At 40.4% G+C, this 22,808-nt stretch overlaps 2 long non-coding RNA genes across 2 annotated transcripts; both read right to left on the bottom strand.

Moving 5' to 3' along the window:
* Positions 1-2,077: 2,077 nt before the first annotated feature.
* Positions 2,078-5,926, bottom strand: Gm31980. The gene is made up of 3 exons (XR_383662.4): positions 4,096-5,926; positions 2,748-2,855; positions 2,078-2,366 (listed from the first exon to the last, which is right to left on the bottom strand). It is a non-coding gene; the product is annotated as a predicted gene, 31980 (long non-coding RNA).
* Positions 5,927-7,593: 1,667 nt separating this feature from the next.
* Positions 7,594-11,448, bottom strand: Gm31921. The gene is made up of 3 exons (XR_383661.2): positions 11,256-11,448; positions 9,759-9,835; positions 7,594-7,633 (listed from the first exon to the last, which is right to left on the bottom strand). It is a non-coding gene; the product is annotated as a predicted gene, 31921 (long non-coding RNA).
* Positions 11,449-22,808: the final 11,360 nt, after the last annotated feature.

The following is a 22,808-nucleotide window of genomic DNA, read 5'->3' as shown; positions in this document are numbered from 1 at the left end:
CTATTTTTCCTCACTTGTGTAGAAGCTTGAACTCTCCTTACAGAAACCTCAGAGCCCAGGCATTGTGCTCCCTACTGGAAGGGCAATAGGAGTGGTATTAGCAAGGAAGACTGTATAGGTGAGTGGAGGGAGATCATATCCCTACATTTCTGTAACTGGGGCACACTGTGTAGATCTGTAAGAAATGTATGAACACTCAGGGAAGCTGTGGATTAATCAAGGCTTGGTTAAGACAGACGCCATGGAGTAGAATCAACCAGATGTAATTATGTCCTTAACTAAAACAGTAGCTGCCCAGAGAACACCGGAACACAAAGAAAAGCAGTCACCAAGTGTCAGCATGCACACCACTTGCTTAATCAGTGATCAGAGGAAATAAGATAGTGCAGAAGATAGCAACCCACCCCTCCCCACTGACACCACAGCCATGTGGATGCTCAAGTGTCTTTTCGCTCTTGTGAGGCATCTTTTGAGGGACACAGAGAGACTGCACTCTCTGTGATAGGAGATGGGATAGGAGAAAAGGATGTTTGAATTACAAACACATAACTGTTTGACACACTGTACAACACATTTACATGATAAGATTCAAAAGATCTGAAGCTGGGTGAGCAGCAAATAGAAATATTTGCAGCCCTGAATGGGAAGGTCCATGGGTGAAATAAACCTGGATATAAGTTAGGTGCCTTTGTACATTGTATGTTTAAACTGTAGAGTAGAAACCCTAAAACAACTGGCTTTCTGTATAACCATCAATGTGGTATTGTCTATGGTGCAGAAGAGTGCTCTCACCCTCCAGGGGATTAAAAGATGACAAAGAAGCAAAAGGCTGGCTACCCACAATCCTCCTCTTTGCTGGGCACCTAAGGCAAAAGTTCCCACTACAGAAAGTAACATTCTTTTCCTTCATCCAGCCCCAGCCTTCTGTGTGTGTGGTGTTGCATTATAGAGTGCTGGCTCCTTCTTAGAAAGCTTTCAAGAACAGACTAGAAAGAGAAATATATGGGGTGTGGAAGGGGGTGGATAGGGAGAGCTAAGTCATAGATGGGATAATCTCCACTTTCAGATCCAATGAAGCTTGAGGTTTACAACAGTGTGTTAGCTCCGTGGGCAGCCAGCCTGTGGCTCCTAATCTATATTCAGGTAGTGCTTTTGAGCATTATGTAGCTTGAAAACTTGAAGTGAATCTTCTGAGTGGTTAATAAGCTATCTGTACAAGTAGTAATGAACAGTGACCTTGCACTGAAACAGTGCTCCCTCAGTGCGTGTCTCTTTATAGCCTCTCTAATATCATAACATTGGACTCCCTTCTTAGAAGATTACTGTGCACCAGTGTTTCTGCTGGATAAAATCAGACAGGATAGTTACCCTCCCAACCTTCCCATGTTACACCTGAAGGGTGTAACCAAAGCTCCGAGGTACTTTCAAGCACAAGGGTCAATGTATACAGCCTTGAGGATTTCTAGCCATAGTGATTCTTTTTTCTTTTTCCTGGAAAAAGACTTACTATGTGAACCAAGTTGGCTCAAAACTCCTGATCTCACGTTTCAGCCTCCCAAGTACTAGCATTACACATTTGAACCATGCCCCAGTTTGAGATATTTTAGAACAATTTATGTCAATCACTGGTTTGTTTGCCATTCATAAACAGTAAGCATGCCATATGCACTGTTTTAAAAGTAGACTATCAGTGGGATAATAAAAAAGCCTCTAAGAATCTATAATTCCTGTAATATAAAGTAGTTCACCTCTTGTCCCTCGACTGAGAAGCATAGGCTCACAGACGGGGACCATTTAAACTGCCTTCCTCTGAGATGCCCAGGCTGAATGTGGAGCCGCAGTCTGGGTTAACTTGAACACAGTAAATAAGAGCCCAAAGCTACCTTGCAAGTCACCAGTCACTTATGTTACAGGTACATCCTATAGAGAGATTTGAAATTGCCCTCTCTCTTTGCTTTTCTCTACAGGTCATGTGCTAGATACCATAAAAATCTGTGGACTTGGAGTCTCTCAATCCTTTACTTTTTCAGGCATTCATTCTTATCAAATCATAACTTCTCCCAGAGTTATCAAAACATCAGAAAAAAGCATCATTTATTATCTACAATTAAGACATGTTTAATCTTAATGCCCAAATTGATTAATATGTCCTGTGCCCACCTACACTGTTGGCCTTCAGTCCAGGGATAATTTAAGAGTTCAAACTATTTCAGGAGTGGGAGGCAATCTTCAGTGGCTTATTTACACATAGAAGAATGATATCCCGTGTTTTTTAATATGGTCTGTCAGTCCACAAATGTTAGAAAATGAACTAAGGTTGTTGTCATAGACACTGTCACCAAGAACACAGTTGTCTTAAGCTGTCCCTAGAAGACAAGATAAAAACAAAATAAAAATTAGAAAGGTATTTTGAGTCTTCAGTTGAACTTATTTGAGCACTATTGTTTCTTTGCTCAAATACCTCATTAACTGTTTCTCTACTGAAATACCTCATTAACTAACAACAAAACCCATAAACTTCAAATGTCATTTGGGAGAACAGTTATGCAAATATCAGACAAGTTCCTATTAGTTGCCTCTTCCTGTCAAACTCAGAAGCTCTGTCACCCATGTATACTCTTTGTTCCATTTCTAATCTTCTCCTACTGTGAGTGACTATGATGGAAAAAAAATACCCACATATCGCAAGGAGACTACCAAGAAAGCTGTCCTATACACACAAATCAGTTTTAAGCAGTGCAACTTACCTGCAAAGGCCATTTCTTCCCTCCTTCTGCTAATTCCTTTGACTGTCTCTTCAGCCCCATCTCTCATTACAGTACGGTAACAGAGGTCAGAGAGAATAAATGCATGATCTATCATAACAGAAAGTGGATATGCTGAGGCCACGTAGATCAAGGAAATATAGACTATTGGATTTGGAAGCTGTTACCTCCAAACTGTGGTCTATATAGACCCAACAGGAGAATCTACATACCCACTTCCAATGAATCCAAAGTCAATGTAATTTTCAAACTAATATATATTTCAAATGGATTACTACTCTTTTTATTTCACAAGTTAAGAATTTGTATGCAGTTTATATTTTGATAAATCTATCTCAATTGATCTTGCTCATTTGTGTATTCAATAAAACTATAATAAACTTTATGGATTCCTCTAGCTTTATGCCATGGTAGAAAAATGCGTCATAGACTAAATAGTTATAACTTCTTTGAAAACGAAGAATGTTCAATTGTTATTTTGTGTTTTAAGAATACCTTAAGATTCACCAAAACTAAATTATTCAACCAACATTCATTGAGTAACTAATATAACCAGAAAAACATACTGAGTTCTGGAGCTACACCAGGGGTTGGTATAAAGTAACGACTTAACTGCCCATGCTTCTAGAGCCATGATCAAGCAGTAGAGAAAGACAATTGCATAACTAATATTGATCAGGGGTGATGTGTGCCATGCTAAGAAAGTGTAGCGATCTATGGCTACAAATGCTAAGAGGAGCTAAGGTGAAAGCCATCTGAAGGCCTTCACAGGAGGACCATCTGAAGTCTGAGCTTCCTGAACAAAGCATCAGTGAAAGTGAGGGTAAGATGGAGCTTGGTGTATTGGAGAGCTCAGAAAGACTCAACCTGCCTAGACATGGAGAATGAGCGGGTGGGGGGGGGATTACCCCATGAGAGGCTGCTGCACCCCACAAGGCCAGCTTGAAAGGATGGTCTCGCTGTAGGAACAGCAGTCCTCCTATTGGTCCATTCTTTCATGGTTTCTGCCTAAACCTGTCTCTACCCCAAAAATTGAGGGAAGGAACTGGGAAGCTGAATTTGGAGAAGGCAAATCTGAGATTCGTTTCTTCCCTCTCCCTTTTTCCATCTTACTAATTCTAAAGCAGCATTTGACAGTGGAGTGAGTGGAGGAGAGGTAGGTTTTCTGTAGAAAAAAAAATAACAAAGCAGAAAAGGACAAGGGTCAGGGCAAGTTAGAAGGCAAGGGGACAACCTTGCTCTGGGCTTAGAGTAAGGACAGTTGAGAGGTCTAAGGTGTCTCCTAGTCAGAAGAGCAGAGGAGGGAATAAAGAAGAGGGCAGGGACCAACCTGAACAATTACCAAAGAAAAGTAGAAAGGAACCAGGTTGGCTGGTTGTTGCTTTCGGGAATTGTGAGACATTGACAGAAGAAAATTAGACAAGTCACAGGATCACCTGAAGCAAGGAAACAAAGCCAACATATCAAATTGAAGGGATACATTGCTAGAAGTGCACTGATACAAATCTTTCATTACAACTGGCTGATAATCTCACTCAGACTTACTTAAGCAAATAAAGAGGCATCCCTGGGAGGCTATGTTTCCCTGTCATTTGGTCCCTTATCCCCGGGGCTTGATTCTCAAGTGTTACATGGCATCGAGATGATCCCTGGCAGCTCCAAGGCTGTAATTTCATTGCTTCAAACTTTGAAGACAACATATCTTTTTCCTCACCAGATGATAATAAGTGCTAGACATGGTCTAAGAGTTGTCGCTCATGTTAGTTCCTTCAGTCTTTATAATTTGGTATTAAGCCAAAAACCCACAGAGAAGTGGGGCAACATGCCCAAGTTAATCACCTAGTTAGTAGTGTAGCATTTGACTCTAGCTGCCAAGAAGCCGAATGTCTATAGATGCAGCAGATCAATTGTGTATCGTTTCCCCAGTCATCTCTAACATGATGCTCTAGTCATGTAAGTAGTTACATGCTACACACCACTGAAATCAAGTTCATAGCCACCCATGTGCCACAGCTGACAGTGTGGTGTCCCACAGAGAAGCCAATGGGCAACTAGCAGAAAAAGAATAAATAGCTAAGGCAGGTATCTCCCACTGAGCAGAAACAATGGAGGGTTTGTCCGTGCCTCCCACTCCACTCCCATCAATTATTTTTTTCCATAGAAACACTATGTGTGCTATGTACCAGAAACTCAGAGTGATCAGTAAATAACTCACAGACTCCTTCTTCTCCCAGAGCTCACACTGCAGAGAGCAAGTGACACACAACACACAAACAGAGATGTTAAAAGCTAAAGCCAAAGGGATGGGAGTGAGAGAGGGGAGAAAGAATGTGGGCTGGTGGGGCAGGGTGATGACCAGGAGTGGGACAGTGAGCAGGATCTAAAGAGAATAAGAAAAGAGTGCTAAGGCTGATAAGCGTTCAGGAATAAGATAGACAGAGGAAAGACAGAGGAGGATTGTGCAATCTACATGTAACGGTTATTAAGGTCTCTTGGAGTAGGGAGCACTTGAGCAGAGATCTGAATGACAAGAGAAGGAGACTAAGTGATAGCTTTGGGAAGAAAAATGATTGGCAATGGGAAGAACAATCCCATGAGTGTGTGTTCAATGACTCCCTGCAATGTCAAGGAGCAAGGAGGCTAGAGGAAATGATGTCAGGAGAGCATCCTCAGGTTACCTCAGCATCCCGTCTCGGCAACACATCACTGGAAACCCGGTCTTTCTTCTCATTTTCAACTTCTCCTTGTGAAATTCCCAACAGCATCTCAAACCCAATATGTAGGAGTTAAAATCTTCCTCTTTAACTCAGACTTACCCTGGTGTGCTTATACTGACAGATAAATACATGAACTCCTTTTTGTCCTGAACAGCTTCTTTTTCTTATTTCCTTACCAAGGCTCATTCAAGGGACCCTTACCAACACTGTCTTTCACTGCATTCCATTTTAGAAGACACTCATCACTTTGAAATGGGAGACAGTTACAGCTTTTGCCAAACTCCTATCTAAGATGGACCTTTCATAGCTAGGAGGCCAATCCTTTAAACACAAAATCTCCATGGCATCAGGTAAACCTCCACAATACACTAATGCCTTTCCAATGAAATTTAAACTATCTGCGTGAACCTAGTTAAGTTATAAGGTCCTTGTTAGGAAGGTCCTGGGACATATTTACAGCCTTACTTCTTATTTTGAATCAGCTGAGCCAAATTCCTTGGTTAGGCCGGGCATCTCTGCCTTGCTATCCTTTATTATTCTCTCCTATTAGGATGAATAAACTCCAAACAACTACTTATTAAGATCTCATCTCTCCAAAAAACTTTGATCCCTACTTTCATGATAGCCTATCTTCATTCCCTCAGCTAACGTCCTTTCTCTCACACCATTTTTCTGAGCATGCTTAGCAATGCAGTCTTCTAAATTCTTCTTTAAATTTTGATCCTCAAATCTACACCTTCTCTACTTCTCCCCCTTTCAACCAATGTTACTAGCAGCTACTCGGGTTTACAGGTTTAAAAACAGAGCCCTCTTGCTCCTCCATGAAGTCCTGGGAACATTGCTGGCATTGGGGTCTCTCAGAGCACTAGGTGTAGAGTTTAAGGTCTCTTAGCCTAGACCAAGTTAAATTATCCCCATTGCTGTGCCACCATGACACTGTGAGTGGCTTATTATTTGGGGCTTTTTGTAACCCTCGGGATTCAGCTCCATCGGCAGCTGTACCATGGAACAGTGTGAAAGACAGCAAGCAGCTCTGACCCAACCTCCAGATAATCCAGAATAAAAGTGATCCTCTACCCCAGCCCTGCCTCTCCCTTGGTGTAATTTATGCTTGGAACCTCTTTCTATACACTCTCTTTGCACAATCTGGTTTCTAGCTACAAAAAAGTCTCAGCTTTCACTTTCTGTCTCTACCTAATCAGTCATAACACAGACCTTCTGGCCCTATCAAAAACAAGTTAGAAAAGATGAGTTAACTAAAACGGATTGGACTGTTCACACCTCTAATCCCATCACTCAGAAGCCTGAGGCAGGATTACCATAAATTCAAGGCCATACTAGGTTATACAGTGGCACTCAAAATGAAACAGAACCTGTCTGGAAGTGTTTGGTGACTATTGAGCAATGTTCTCTGCTCTTCTTTGATTGTCATGGATTGTTTGCTGGTGAAACCCCCCCCCCACTTCCCACTCACTCTGTCAGGAAGAAGGGGCTCCCTTGCCTTACGTGATGTGAAATGGCCAAACTCTGTGCACCCAATACCGAAAGTTGTATCTATTTACAGACCAGCATAGATGCACAATGCACACTATACAGAGTCATATAGGAGTTGCACTGTAGTCCTGTAGTCCTTAGTGAACAATTAAGTGTCATGGAGAAAAGATCTTTGAGTAGCCAGAGGGTACAGTGACCCCTGGCAACTCAGGAGGGTGTGACTGACTTGTTTGAATATGTTTTCAGACTAAAAAGCAAACAGAGCCTGCGGAATTGAGATTGTAATGGAGGCCAGTAGGTCAACTAAAGCTGTCACTGATGGTGAGGGAGATTATCTGGAAACAATGGAACAACACAAGCGTTAGCGCTTTGACATATTCATAGGTCTTACACAAAAGCTCTTCCCCACCTCTATTCTGAGCATCATCTACTTATCCTCTCCACCTCTGCTGCGTACCAGTTACCAGCAGGATCCACTCTACTCTTAGTCACCTCCAGTGCAGTTTTCCACTCTGAACTTCTGCCCATACCCCATCACCACTTCAACACATACTTTACCCAACATCTTCAATAAACGTTTGCATACCCTTCTCAAAATTTATCAGTACACGGCTGACCCTCCAAATCCACAGATTCTGCATCCACAAATTCAATCCACTATGGAGGAAAAAAAAATGTACCTGCACTAAAAATGTACAATCCATTTCCCTTATTGATTCCTATATAGTACAGTATAACATTTGCCTTGCATTACATATTAGAAAAGCACATTGTATTTACATCCAATTGGTTACTATAAATACCATAGAAACAAGTACATTAAGAGGATGTGTGTTATGCAACTACTATGCTGTTTTTGTTCTCAGATCTGGGGATGAGTTAGGTACTGGAACCAATCTGCAGAAAACAGCAGGGGTTGGCTACGTCCCTAGCACACTTAAAGCATAACAGAATTTCTCACAATGGCCATGGTCCAAAATGTGTTCCCCAATCCCATCCCTTTCCAAATTATTTCCTGACTCTTCCCATTGTTCACCTGCTAACAGCTATAGTGCAGTTCTCCCTTCCCCTCCAATAGGTCAAGCTTATGCTAATTAATACAAGGGCCCTAGCCTTTACTCTTCTCCCTACCTAAAATCACAACCCACTACAACCCAATATTTCCAAAAATTATTGCTTCTCATGATTCAGGTCTCAGTTTAAGAGTCAGTACCTGTCCTTGACCACTTTATATTTCCCCATTGGATGTATTCTTACCTGATAATAGATTATACTTGCTTTTATTTGTGTAGTTTGTAGACCTTGCTAGAATATATATTACATGTGGCAGAGACATTTTCTCTCTGAATTTCTCCAGTATTCTTAGCATCTAGTACTGTTTAATACCCTATGGACACCCAGTGCAAATATCTATGACAAATAAGCATATTAATGTAAATAATTAATATAGAAATGAATACAATTGTTCCAACCATACCTGATATTTAGCAAGAAAATATTATTTATCCTCATTAGTACTATTAGCACTGTAGGCTGGCAGTTCCCTACTGTAAGGCTGGACTGGGATCATGTTCTGAGTTACCACACGTGTCATGTGGCTGTTTAGCTTTCTGGACAATGGCCTGCCTCCTAGTGCCAGCCATCTCACATTGATTATTACTTTACCTCAGTAGAACAATAACCAAACAGGAGGTGTGTAAAACTAATAAGAGTGCCTTCTGTGCACCAGTCCTTAGTCTAAGGACCTTCCAGTTATTAACCTACTTATCCCTCACTCCTGTTTATGTGCGCAACACCAATGAATACATCAATATTCTGATTTCATAGGTAAAGAAAACAAGGACAGAGAAGGTAAGATGTTTCTCAAAGTAAGATTGCCTGGTGGATTATTTATCTCCCAGCATTCTATCAGAGAAATAAACAAAATTCACTGGGGAGAATCTGCTGTGGGATTTAGAGGCAAGACAGTCTGGAGGGCAGACAAGCAGCAGGCTGGAAGGCCCAGAGTATTGTCTTCCTCTACAAATCCTTATTTTAGACCATTCCACCTTTTGGGTGGTGAAATGAAACCTCCAGGTTATTGATAACAATTTCTTTAGAGTTAACTGACTATGGATGCTAAGTTCATCCACAAAACATCTTCACAAAACCTATACTATCATTTCATTGAAGAGTTTTGCCTAGACAATTTGGTCCATCACAGCAAATGACCCAACCAAGATCTGAACCAAGCCCCTGACCCCAAATATATCATCTTAAGCACTGGGAAGCTCTGCCAATATTTGGCTGGATAAAAATCAAAGACCAACTCCACTGTGAAAGGAGATGGCTCCTCCAAAGATAACCACCTGCCCTTGCTTCTCAAACACCTCAATGTGTAACCTGTTGCTAGGCTTCTCTGAGCAGAGCTGTTTAAAATATATTTGAAAAGAGATTTGATGTGTGAAGCCTCTCTTGCTTTCTAGCCAGAGAGTTCTCTCTACATGTTTGGGATTTGTAGCAGGGAAAACCCACAAATGGAATTTCAGCACATCGGAATTCAAATGTCCTGGCTGCTTGACAGTAGGATTGGCAGCCTAACAGCTTCCAAACTGACACTGGCTTGCTGTCCTGGAGAGAGTGACTAAAAGCAATTTACACATTACAGAAGGTTGAGAGTGTCTTTTCTTTTCTGCTATAAAGAACACTATAACTGATACCAAGACAGAAAGTCAGTTGGAAAGTCTCCCCTAAGTGAAACTTACTGGAAGGCTAAAGTTTGAGCTTCTATCACTCAGCTTACCAGCCCTTCCTTCTGCCACTTGCCTCAGACCATCTTCCTTCCTGATGTCTCCAATCTATGACGGTTCACAGACAGTCCTAAAATACAGTGAAAACTAATTTCAACTTTGAGGACATGAGTTTTTTTTTTCTTTTGCTCAACTTTTTCCCAGTGCTAATTCATTTCCTGGTAGACCAACCAAGCATTAGGTTCGTAGGTTCTACAGAGTGAGTGCTTGCACAGAGAAGTCCATGGCTAAGGCATTTGTAAGAATTCCTACACAGGAAAGGTCACAGTATGATCTTTGTTGATTCGGGTTGTGTCTCATTATTTCTAACTCCTTCTAATGCTAGAGCATGTTACCAAAATTGTATCATCCAATTTCCTTTAATAAAAAAGGATAAATGATTTCAGTAAATACTCACTTCATCAAAAAAAAAAAAAATCACCCGAGGGATAAAAAGTTGGGCAGAGCCTTGAAAACATTAGCTAAAGAAAGTCCATTAATCTGGGGTCCATAACGTAAGCAGAGCTAAGGGGTGGGTATCCCAGAGGAATAGCATTTTGACTCCACTTAGGCAGTCAGAACTTATATGCTGGCCTTGAATTCCAAGCTGTGGATCCACTGAGTGCCTAACAAAATGAAATGCTAACATCATTCTTTATGTAGAGAAGACCAAATGAGACACAAGTGAGTCAAAAGAGTGGTGATCATAAGGCGATTACTATATCTACGGTGACTGTGATGGCTATTTGCAGTTGTCAACTCAAGTACATCTGGAACTAAAACCTAATTGAATGGGTACACCTGTGAAGAATTTGGAACACCCACTTAGAATCCAGATATTTAGAGATGAGAAGACCTACTTTAAATCAAGATCTTTTGAGGAAGGAAGATCCACCTTTAACCTGGGGGCACACCTGATATCAGCCTATATATGAAGAACTTGGAGGGACTCCCCCTTCCCTCCCCTTCCTTTCTACTTACCCCCACCCCCACTTGTTTGCTTGTTCTTGCTCTTATACTAGCAAGTCCATTCCTTTACTGACATTAGAACCTACTTCTGTACCCTGACATATACTAAAGACCAACTAAGATCCAGCCTCATGGATTAAACAACTACTGAACTCTGTTCTTCTGTACATAGACATTGTTAGACAACAACATTCCTATAAGCCATTCTAATCAATCCCAGATAGGTAGGTAGGTAGGTAGATAGATAGATAGATAGATAGATAGATAGATAGATAGATAGATACAAAGACAGACCATGAATAGATTGGTTGGTTGATTGATTGATAATAGATGATACTCATTCTACCTTCCTTTCCTCTAGATTATCCTGAATAATATGGTGACTGAGAAATTTCCTCCTGAACAAATGACATATTTTACTTATTTGAAAGATTTATTTTAATTTTAATTATGCATATGTCTTTTTTTAGTTTCATAGGATCCCATTTATTATTTTGTAATAAGATAAAACAAATTAATTATGTGTAAGTCTATGGGAATACCTGAGTGTAGGTACCCTTGGAGGTCAGAAGTGTCAGGTTTCCTTGGAGCTTCGCTTCCAGGCAGTTGTGAGCCAAGTTTGCTGAGAACCAAACTTGGGTGATCTGAAAGAACAGTAAGTTGTCTTCACTGAGCCAGCTTTCCAGCCCCTACATATGACTTTTAAGTTCCCTTTCAAAGATTTTATTCACCATTGTCAGTCTTAATTCTTTCCCTGGTCATCATCTCTGTGCCCCTACAGCCCTTCTTCTTTACAAGTCCCCCTCATACTTCCACCTTTCCTCTTGGAGTACAGCCCACTGAGGTGACTTACTCCATTTCCTGTCCAACCATGTAGTAGGTGCTGGGGGATGATCACCTACCAGAGCATCAGCAGCTTCTTCCTGGCTACGCCTATGGAAACAATGGCATGGGCTCCCCAGCAATCATTAATTGTCAGTACTTCTCAATGGAGGAAGCCGAGCATCCTGAACCCCTCCCCTAATGGTGATGAAATACTGAAGGCCAATCCTGTACAAGTTTTGTGCAGGTGATGGCAGCTGCAGTGAGTTCACAAATGGTCCCAATTGTGCCATGTCCAGAAGAGTTCTTTTTTTTTGCTTCACATTTCCCCATCCTCTGCTTCTTTCATTCTTTCTAGTCCATCTTCTGGACTAGTCCCTAAGAGAGTGGATTCGGCTTCCCATCTGGAACCAAACACTCCAGAGCTAAAAGGTTCTGGAGACCACATGATTTAGAGCCCTTGGAAGCCACTTCAGGGTTAGTATTAAGAAAAGGCTGCTATGATCTGATTTATACTTTTGAAATATCCGACTAGATGTGAGAAGAAAGTATCTCAGGTACCTCACAGTGACCATAAGGAGACAAAGAAGGGACTTGTTTCTGCAGTTAGCCAGGTCAGGTGGTGGCTTATATGAGGCTCTTCATTGGGAATATAGTGCGGAGCTGTAGAATGTCGTGAGTATATTCATATTTTGTAATATATGAAGACTCAGTACTAGCTTAAAGCCCATCTCAGACAATATCCAAACATAGATAAAGGATACAAGAAAGGAGCAGAATTTCAGTTAGTGGCTATACAGAATCCAGTGCTCATATCAAGATGTGAGGGTACGCTGGGCTAATAAAGTAAGCTGACATGCTGATGTGCAGTGCTGAACTCCTTGAATTCTGTCAGCCAGTGAGAAGAAATGTGTCTTAGCATAGCTGTAAATGAGTCAGAAATTAAGAAAAAAATTCAACTGGAAAATTCTAGTGGACAAACTTATTTCTGTTGTAGTAAATAAAAAAAAAAAAAAAAACAGACACCAAATTAGCAAATTTATAAACCGCAGAGATCAGGCATAGAGAGTATCTGTAAGCCACCCAAACTACCAAAGTCCTATTAGAACACTTGGAGGTGACTTTCTTTTAATCTTTTTTAATTATATATTTTCTTTATTTACATTTCAAATTTTATCCCCTTTCCTAACCATCCCCTCTCACCCTGCTCACCAGCCTACCCACTTCAGCTTCCCTGTCCTGGGGAATACACTGGGGCATAGAGCCTTCACCAGACTTTTTTAAGTACTTATTTCTGTGAATGGCTGTGATAGGTTAGGAGTTCCTTGAGGTTTATAGAGGATAGAGTCCCTTACTGGAAATTCTGCTGTGATCCAGAATCTTAGTTTATATCCCCAATAGCAAAGATGGCTGCCAAGAATATGTGATTTTTAACTCAATAACCTCACTAAACTACCTAGTATGCCTAAAATAACTAAGTTTAAATAAACCCATGAAGTTACCTTCTCTACCTAACACCCACTACTAAAACATTTTCTCCACCTAAGGAATGATTTTCAAAGAGAAACAGGACCTTCTCCTCACCATGGGACTGTAGACCAATGACAAGCCATTCAGGACACTACCTTCCAATGTCCCTACCACAGCGACCTAGTCCCAGGGCCCTACTAGGGCTGTGTGACTGCCAACTGAGAAATATTCCACAGAAACAGCTGAGAACCTCAGAGGCACCAGCTCTTAAAGTGTTTGCTCTTAGTCTATTTAAGTCACCAATACACAATTTCATATCAGGTAGCAGAGTCTAAGGAAAAGAAAAAGAATCAGACAGGTTTTAAAACCAAATTATTGCCTCTCTGACAGATACCACTGTGCCGCTTACAAGCATTTTTCCTATTAAGTTTTAGCTCGTGCAAGGGCTCCAGTAAATAACCTTTCATCTAAGGATGCTTCTCAGGGAACAAATAAGGAGTAATGCAAAGTAATCCTGGGGAAGTTTAAAGGGAGGTTGTATCACCTGAATTTAAAGTAATGGAATAGAAGAGAAAGAAGAAGACCGCATATAATTGCTTTCTGGGGGAGCCCTTTTTCTAATATATACTTCTTATGCAAATTTTCATTACTTAAAAGTGATATTAGTGTTAGTTAGAATAACTACATATGTATGGTATATACGTATATAAAGCAGAAAAATAAGCCTTGAAATTAATGCTATCAGAGATGTTTAGGTGGTTTGTGATATCAAATACCTGATACAAAATTTAGTTTCCACTGTTTTCTATTTGAGGGTTTCTGTTTCTTTTGAGGACCAAATGAAAAAGATAATCTCTTCAGCATTTAACGGTAGATTTGTTGTAAGGTGTTATTTTTCTGCTTTTTTTTTTTAAAGCTGAACAAACTTTTTTTGCAATGATAGTCCCATTCTGAGGAAAAGCTAGGACTCCATATGAAACTGCACATGTAACAGAAAGGAGACCAAGGGAATAATGAAGTTTGCACTGGTTTGAAACAAGCCGTGCATAGCTAATCAGTGAGAAAACCCTGGATTACAACCAAGCCAGAGCAGAGGAATACAAATGAATGCGGGGCAAGAGAGCGACTCTTGCGGGGGGGGGGGGGAGAAACTTTGAATTATCAAGCAGTCTTATGAAAATTGAAAAATAGACACTCAATTATTGGCAGCACACATCCCTGATTAGGCAAATCTGTGTGACAGTCAAGCAGAATGTACAATAGAATAACTTACGTTCATTCTCTCTCAATCCACAAACATAATCATTTTCTCGTGGAAACTTGGCAATGTCACGCCTCATTTCTCAGCAGACTTAAGAACAGTGTGCAGTCTTGAGGTGTTTTGGAACACCTTTGCAAAGTGAATCCCACTACATCTCCACTCCCCTTACAGATTGTTATCACGTACAATTAAAGCTCAGCTGCACTTGTCAAAACACGATAACAAATCACTCGTTCTGGCACAGTAGCCCTAGATCTCTTTTTAATCAGCCTTTGTCACCTGCTCTCAAACTTCGCCACTTGAACCCTTTGCAATGCAATCCCAATATTTATTAGAGCTGTAGTCGTAGTTATCACCCTAATTATAAGTTTAAAACTTTATTCAAACAAATAATTAGTACTTAAATGAGTACTTTACAGCTTTATAGGATGTTTAATGAAGCAATAATAATTTACTGGAGATAAGAAATAAAATAGCAGAAATGTGACAGCTCTCTCTGTCCTTTGTCTTTCTGTTTTGGTGCCTTTCCTAATCTTAATTTGGAATTTAAGATTTGAAAGGAAGATGAACATCTATAGATGTGACTCTATACATATGTCTATCAACAGATTGGATGCATGGGTTTTCCCTCACATACCAAACTCAACTATTCTGGCTCTGTCACCTGTGATGTACACAGTATATCTGGTAGGCTCAAGTCAGCTCCATTCCATACCTGCTTATATCCTTGGTAGTCGTCCCATCTTCCTGGCATCTCCAATCTCTTGAGGTATTCACGAAACTGAGACTGTTCCTTCATTAATGGCCTTTCCCAGCCTCTCTCTCTTCAAAAACTATAATTTGGCAACACATTGTCAACTGTTGGTTTATATCCATGACCTCGTCTATCTTCCAGCTTTCATGCTACCAAACCCAGTGCCACAAGGAAACTCTTAAACATTACTGATGTTTAAGGATGCCGGAGGAAGAAGTAGCCTTACTCATACTGACAATAATTTCTGTGTACCTGCCCTAAGGGAATACTTCCCAGAAGATTCTTCTTCAGAATCTTATGAATCACAGCTAATTACTCAGCCCCAGCTATTTATTAAGCATCCCACTGGACCAGTAAATAAAAGGTTTCTATTCTACAGGTTCTTAATTCAAAATATCACAAAAAAAATTTTTTTAAATGGCACCTAAAGAGTCATTGCTCAAATCTGGAGCTTTGTAATGCAGGCCTCCACTGTCTGCCCTTCTCTCCACACACTAATCTTCCAAGTTTCCACAGAAGACTCATTGAACTCTGAACGCACAGTGGCTGTTTTCAACCTCAGAGGTCAAAAAACCTCTACCTTTCTCCCACAAAAGTGTCCAAGGCATAAAATCTACATGGCAGGATCCATCTCAGCAACATCAGAGTCTCAGTTCCTATACAGAGACTGCTCCTGCCTAGATGAGCTAAGCCTGCTTCTTTATGTGTTTATAATAACCCTGCCTACTCATTCAACTGTTTGCAATAACCCCACCTCTCTGTTCAACTACATATACACTCTAAAATTTCAACGTGCCTTGGCTTCTCCATCAGAGAATCCAGACCAGTGCTGTTCTTTCTTTATTCCCTTACTACCCTAGTTGGGTCAATCTCTGAAGCTGTGCAGAGTAAGGCAGAATCCATCCAGAAACTAAGAGTCACTCCCATCAGGTGCCTAAAAGTGGAAATAATTTTGCATTCTCTTTCTATATTCAAGACTTTTCTACCTGTAAAAATGACCATTTGGGTTTTCCCTCATTTGTAATATTTTATGTCCTTTGTCTCTTCCCACACTGGACTTTGCAGAACTCATCAACTACTTTCCCAATGAAGATGCTCCTCTAAATTCTGGTTCCATAGTCAGTAAATGTCTCCAACTAGGAGCTCACTTATAACTATTCATAACCTAGTATGAAATGATTTAAGATAATGCGGAGATAAAAGAATTTGACAATGTGCATGATTCTTTATGTATATCTAGTGAGTATGTACATTCACAGCTAATATATGGATAGTTAGATCAAAAGTTTAATAGACAGAGAAACCCTGTCTCAAAAAAAAAATAAAAGTTTAATAGAATTTGAAGGTAGGTTGGCGTCTCCATCTCTCTTCTGGAGACCCTGTCTACCTACTAAAGATTGTCTCTTCAGGCTCCATATCCCCACTGTTGGGATTTCAGCTAAGGTCACCCACATTGAGTCCTGATAGCCTCCCCCATCCCATGTCTCTGGGACTTTCTAGAGGTTATACCAACCCCCAACCGCCGGAGCCTGCATATTTCCATTCATTCTCCTGGCCCTTTGGGCCTCTCTTCTGTCTCCTCCTATACCTAATCCGGCACCCCCTTTCCCCCTTCCCCAACCAAGTCCCTCCCTCCTCTGCCCCCATGATTATTTTGCTCCCCATTGTAAATGGGACTTAAGCATCCTCACTTGGGCCTTCCTTCTTGTTTAACTTCTTGTGGTCTGTGGGGTGTATCATGGGTATTCTGTACTTTTTGGCTAATATCCACTTATCAGTGAGTACATACCATGCATTGTCCTTCTGGGTCTCATTCAGGATATTTTCTAGTCCCATCCATTTGCCTGCAAAATTTATGGTATCCTTGTTTGTAATAGTTGGATAGTTTTCCATTGTGTAAATGAACCACATTTTCTGTATCCATTCTTTCATTGAGGGACATCTGGGTTGCTTCCAATTTCTGGCTATTACAAATATGGCTACTATCTAAAATAAATGCAGGGACAAAAATAGAGTAGATACTGAATGAATGGCTGACCAGTCACTGGTCCAGCTTGGGATCCATCCCAACTTGGGATCCATCCCATAGGTGGGCACTGAATGTTCACACTATTACTGATGCTATGTTATGCTTGACTATAGAAGTCTAGCATGGTTATCCTCTGAGTGACTCTACCAGCAGTTTACTAAGACAGATACAGCCAAGCACTGGACTGAGGTCAGTGACCCCTATGTAAGAATTAGGAGAAGGATTGAAGGAACTGGAGGGGATGGTAATTGCATAGGAAGACCAACAGTGTCAACTAACTTGGACCCCTGGGAGCTCCCAGAGACTAAGCCACTAGCCAAAGAGCATACAGGGGCTGGTCCAAAGGCCCCTAGTGCATATGTAGTAGAGAACTGCCTTGTTTTGACTCAGTGGAAAAGCCTGTGCTTAATCTTGTAGAGACTTGATGCCTAGGGGAGCAGGATGCCCATGGGGAATTCTCTCAGAAGTGAGGGGAAGGGGCAGAGTAAAGAATTCTGTGACCAGAAGGGCATGGCAACATCTTGGGATATAAGTAATAAAATAACTAATTAATAAAGTATAGTAGAATATTTCAAACCATTTAAACTGAATACCATCCTCTACTCGGTTATCTTCTAAGGTTATAAATGGATATTTTATTTGATAATTAAAGACATGGTGTTTTGAGTTTTCAAAAAGTTTGTAGTAAGTGTCTACAGGTAACTATGAAGATATACATTTCAAAATATTACTTAGTAATTCACAATAGAAGTAAAAGTAGGAAATAAAGCATCGGTAGGTCATACACCAAAAATGAAATATATACTGCATTATTCACATTATTCATTATATTGTATAAATGGAATAAGTAAGCTCACCCTTTCTTGCACATTACAAATATTGCAAAGGTAAAACTTAGCCTCTAAAGCTCAAGGTATGGCTTATGTTTCCTAAGATGACATTTCCAAATAGAAATTCCTTCACCTATTTCAAATCATCTATTTGTGTACTAGTCTCAATATCCCAGGACACAGATCCTGACATAGCCTGATTGACTTGGTAATAGAGGATGCAAAGCAAAGAGTTGGAAATAGTCATTTGACTATGTGGTTCATGAGTTTCAGGGACAAGAAAGCTCATCTAGAATTACTCAGAAAGGCTATACATCCTTAAATAGGAATATCCTTTAGAAGTGAGACCTGAGCTTACCATTTAGAAAAAAACTTGAAAGCAGAATCTATGGGTGCAGTTTACATGTGAATTCTTTCAAGTCAATTTTTTTTCCTCGTACTAAGTTTTGCTAAAGACATTCTGTATAAGCTGTGAGCATATGTTGAGTGTGAGATGGTCTAGCCAAAGAATGAGTGACCTTCTGTGATGACAAGAAAGAGATGATTAGTTGGTCATCGTTGGAAAGAAAAAAGGTCTCTTGATTATCCTGTGTCTTCAGCATCTACATTCACTTTTCTCAATTCTCAGTGAACAACAGGCAAGACCAGGATGCTGTCTTCAGATAGAATGTGATTAGTAAGCATCCTAAATACCTGCCTCAGTCCATCTCCTCTATCATACAGGACAAGGGTTCCTTCTCAATTACAGGCAGTTCAGAGTTCTCTATGTACTAGGTAGACACCCAAATGATTAAACCCTAACTGGCTTTTAGCCAGTCTTGCTCCTCTCTGCTGGCGTTCTACTGTTTGTCACGCTCTCAACCATAAAGGAGCATACCAACAAAAGAAGAACTGTCATCAATGGCCAGTAGACTGGTTCTCAAACGAAATGAAAAACTGAAAGCAAAGCTGAAATTGGTTACCTTCACTTGCAACACAGGCAATATTATGTCTATAGTTACAGAAGCAAGAAAAAGGATGGCCAATTAGCGTGTATCCTCTCCAATGCATGGGCCCTTCCTCAGAGTCAGGCAGTGCCAACAGAAAGACCAGTCCCAGATTTTGTCCTTAGTGTCTTGGCTGCATGTGATAGAGACAAACCAGATAAATAGGTCTGGCTTCAGTTTTACCAGTTTTTCGATTGAGCAGCATATGAAAATAAAGAAAAGTGGCAATAAGTAAGTACAATAGTAAACATCTCTAAGTATTGCCAGGTACCATTTAGTGAATTTACATGTGTTCATATTTGCCTGTTCACAGCCCTGTGAGGAAGCTATGCTGAAATCCTCATTCTGTGAAGAAGCCATGGGAGGCACTAAGAGTGGGCATCATTACCCTTCTGATTTCAACAGGTCAGGCCACATCATCATTTCTCTGCTTAGAGCTGATGTGCACAGGATCATAGTATGGTCATTGTCACTGCCTGGCCGAAGAAACCCAAACTCTGTAATTCCTAATATCACCAGAAATATCACGTTATTTTTTTTATTCCTATGTTTTAAGGATTAACCTACATCATTGTCATCACAACAAAGAAATAGACATTGTACTGTGATTTAGGAAACAAGAAAACTAACTTGAAGAAACATTGGATGTGAGAACTACAGACTGAGCAGAAGTGACACTGGGGTGATAAATCATTAGGATGGGGGCAAAAAGAATGCACAGTACCATCGAGGCAGGGACAAACATTCTCATGTGTCCAGTGAATCAGGGAAAGCCAACTTACCTGACCATGAAGGGGCTGTCAGGCTTCAAACCAGTATAGACTTCACAGTTTACAAAGAAGAATGTCAGTAGATGGGCAAAGCAAAGCTCTAGGGGTGTCTTTGAGGCCATTCCAGAAAAGCATTGATTAGGAAGAGTCTAGTCTACTGGTTGGTTAATCACCTGACAGATTCATGCTATGATGAATGAAAAGTCACATGGCAGCATCTAGCTGAAAAGAGGTCACTAGGAGCAGATCTTTGGGAATATTGTGCCCTGGACCCTTCCTTTATTTCTCCCTGTGGTTCTTATCTTCAATGATGTAAAAGGGTCTGTCCTGACCACTGTGGTGGGCTAAACACTCTGTAACAGAAACCAAAATAAGTCATTTCTTTTGAACATTGCTTATGTCAGGTGTTGTGGTTGTGGTGATGAAAAGTCACTCAGACCCAGACATACATTATCCTGATGGCAACAGAAAGCCACAGAAAGTGTCTACGGAATAGAACTCATCAATTTCACATGCCTCAAAGATCACTGCATCTGTGGTGAGGAAAACTGACCAGAAGGAAGGATGGCTATGAGAGGATGGTCAAGAGGCCTATGAAATAAGGTAAGGAGGCAGGAAGTGACTGACAGTGTCTCAGATCTGGGGAGGAGTGACAGGGACGGGGCGAAAAAGAAATGAGCACATTCATGTTCAATAATCTTGTTGCAAAGGCAACACATGGGTCATCCTTCCATAACACAGCAAAATTTGGACAGTGAATAGAGCCACAGGAGTCCTTAGTTTGCTGCCTTCAGAGGCTCCCCAGTATCCTTAAGGTCAACCTTAGAATGGCTTCCTAGACCTGAGCCCTCCTGGTCTCCTTACACCAGCCTCAGACTCTCTCTTCATTTCATATGCTGGGCCTCTAAAGCACTCTTCCAGCAATTTACATTCTGTCTTCATTATTTAACCCTCCCCAGAGCAGACTTCCTATTCTACCCAGTAGAAGGCAAGACCACATTATCCATTAAGCACCAGACTTTTTCCTTATCCAGATCTCAGGATTTATCAGTTTTTCTGTGTCCTGCTTACTACTTTTTTTTTTCTTTGCCATGGGGAATGTAAGATACCAGGAGAGCAGGACACCTATTGGTCTGGTTTCTGTGGCCCAGTGTCTGTGTCACCACACACAGATCTACAATAAACACACAAGCAGCTTGGAACACCCCAGGTCTCATGCAGACACCATAGCATCTGTGATAGTGAGTGACAAGGACCAGTTTGTATGGCAAAGACTGTATTAGACCAGCCTTATCGTCATTTTTCTTTCTTCTTCATTGTCCTCCCGAGATTATTTCTAAGAAGGAACTGAGTTAAGGGCCATTGGTCAAAAACTGCCAAACAGCCTTCATAGTGGCTATTTTGACACACCCTATTTTTGTTGTAATTCCAATAACATTTCCAGCACAACGAAAGAGCATAATATTTAATCATATGAGCAAAATATCAAAAGGCCAAATTGAACCACATTTTATTTGTGAGAAGTTTTCAAATCATTAAAGTATAGACCATTTCTGCATGTATAGATACATGTATATACGGTTTTAATATTAGCTTTCATGTTGTGGAGCAATTTCTGTTTGCAATCTCACTTCCAATGACTAATTTTTATTGTTCTCTACAGAAGTCGGGGTTTAGAAAATTGTATAATCCTTATATTCTAAATCAGGAGGTTGAAGCAGAGAGAGATTACCTTTTCCAAGAAAGAGTGGCTTTACGGCTGAGACGATTTTGAATTCAGACTGTATCCCAGGCTTCAACAGTCCACTAATGAACTGTGTACAGTTTTCATTTCTGTTTGCTTATGTGAGCATTCACCAAGCCACCAGCACCATATAAGATCAGTATCCAAGCTATAAAGGCTTTTCAAATTGCTAACACTAGACATAGTTCAGCCATTAAGTACCAGGAAGCAACTGGGAACAGCTGCTTTTGAATCAGACATAAATCTAAGCAATGCTGCAGTATAGCAAAACAGGGGTGGGGGTGGGGGTAGTGAGGGAGACCTTGTCTCATTAAATAGCTAACAGGAGAGTATGTCTGATAGTAAAATCTTGGCAGAACATAAAATACCTGTTTACTGCCAATTTCTAGTCACACAACATTAAGGTTACCTATTTAAACACACAGTACTGGCTGCTGATCATATATAATTCTACCAAGGAGTTTCTCTTATGCTTCCCAACTGCCTTTAGAGTGAGTTAAAATACTCTTGCCAAGAGAATGGAAACCCACCCTCAAGAAGATTTGTAGATAAAACCTAATCCCTCTAATTGTGCCCTGAAGCAAAAGAGAAAAAAAAATGACTAATGGCAACTACTAAGAAAGGAGACAGCCAACTCTGCAAGACTGTGGCAGCCAAAGCTTTGGACTATTCTTCCAAGGTAGCTTCTTAATACAGTTCAGGGATGCAATCCTGTCTGAGCTTTAGCAACAAAAATTATACAAGCATGGACTGTCTAGTTTTCTAGTTTTCATTTATCCTTTCTCATGGCATTCCCCCAATTATTGTATTTGAATGTCTCAAGATTGCTATGGAATGACCATCTAAAACTAAAAGGGACTTTTATTTTCTTTTATGTATCAAATGGTAATCTCAAAAAAAAAAAAAAAAGCTGGGGGAAATACCCCCAAGGGATATTTTTAATAAAGTAGCACATATTTCCCATATAAATGTTGCTTAGAGACTGCCATGAAAATAACCCATTAAGTAAAATATTCCAAAATCGAATCTAATAAAGCAAGATAGAAAAATCCATTCTTCTGCTTTGGAACAGAATGTATAATAAAATGAGGGAAACGCTCACATGGTATTAAACTCTCCAAGCCTGGTGAAAGCCAGAGCCTCTCAGCAAAAGAGAGAGAAAGAAATAGGAGAATAAAAGCAGGGTGGCTTTCCAACACAGCCACAATTAATAGATCTACTATCAAATAAAAGAAAAAGAAAATCAATTCAGTTAGAAAGATGCCAGGACAGAGCAGTTACTCAGGGCTAATTACTTTTTAACAGATGATGACAATGGGTTAGTTTTCACGGATATTGATGAGGAAAACCTTTGGGGAAATCATCCGCAAAGGTTAGCAAGGATATGAATTATTCTGATACATTGGAGCGCAAAGAAGTGGGGAGAATA

Source organism: Mus musculus, chromosome 14, assembly GCF_000001635.26.
Source record: "Mus musculus strain C57BL/6J chromosome 14, GRCm38.p6 C57BL/6J".
Lineage (NCBI taxonomy): Eukaryota > Metazoa > Chordata > Mammalia > Rodentia > Muridae > Mus > Mus musculus.
The sequence above is the reverse complement of the archived record's forward strand: the minus strand, read 5'-3'. Positions and strand labels throughout refer to the sequence as shown.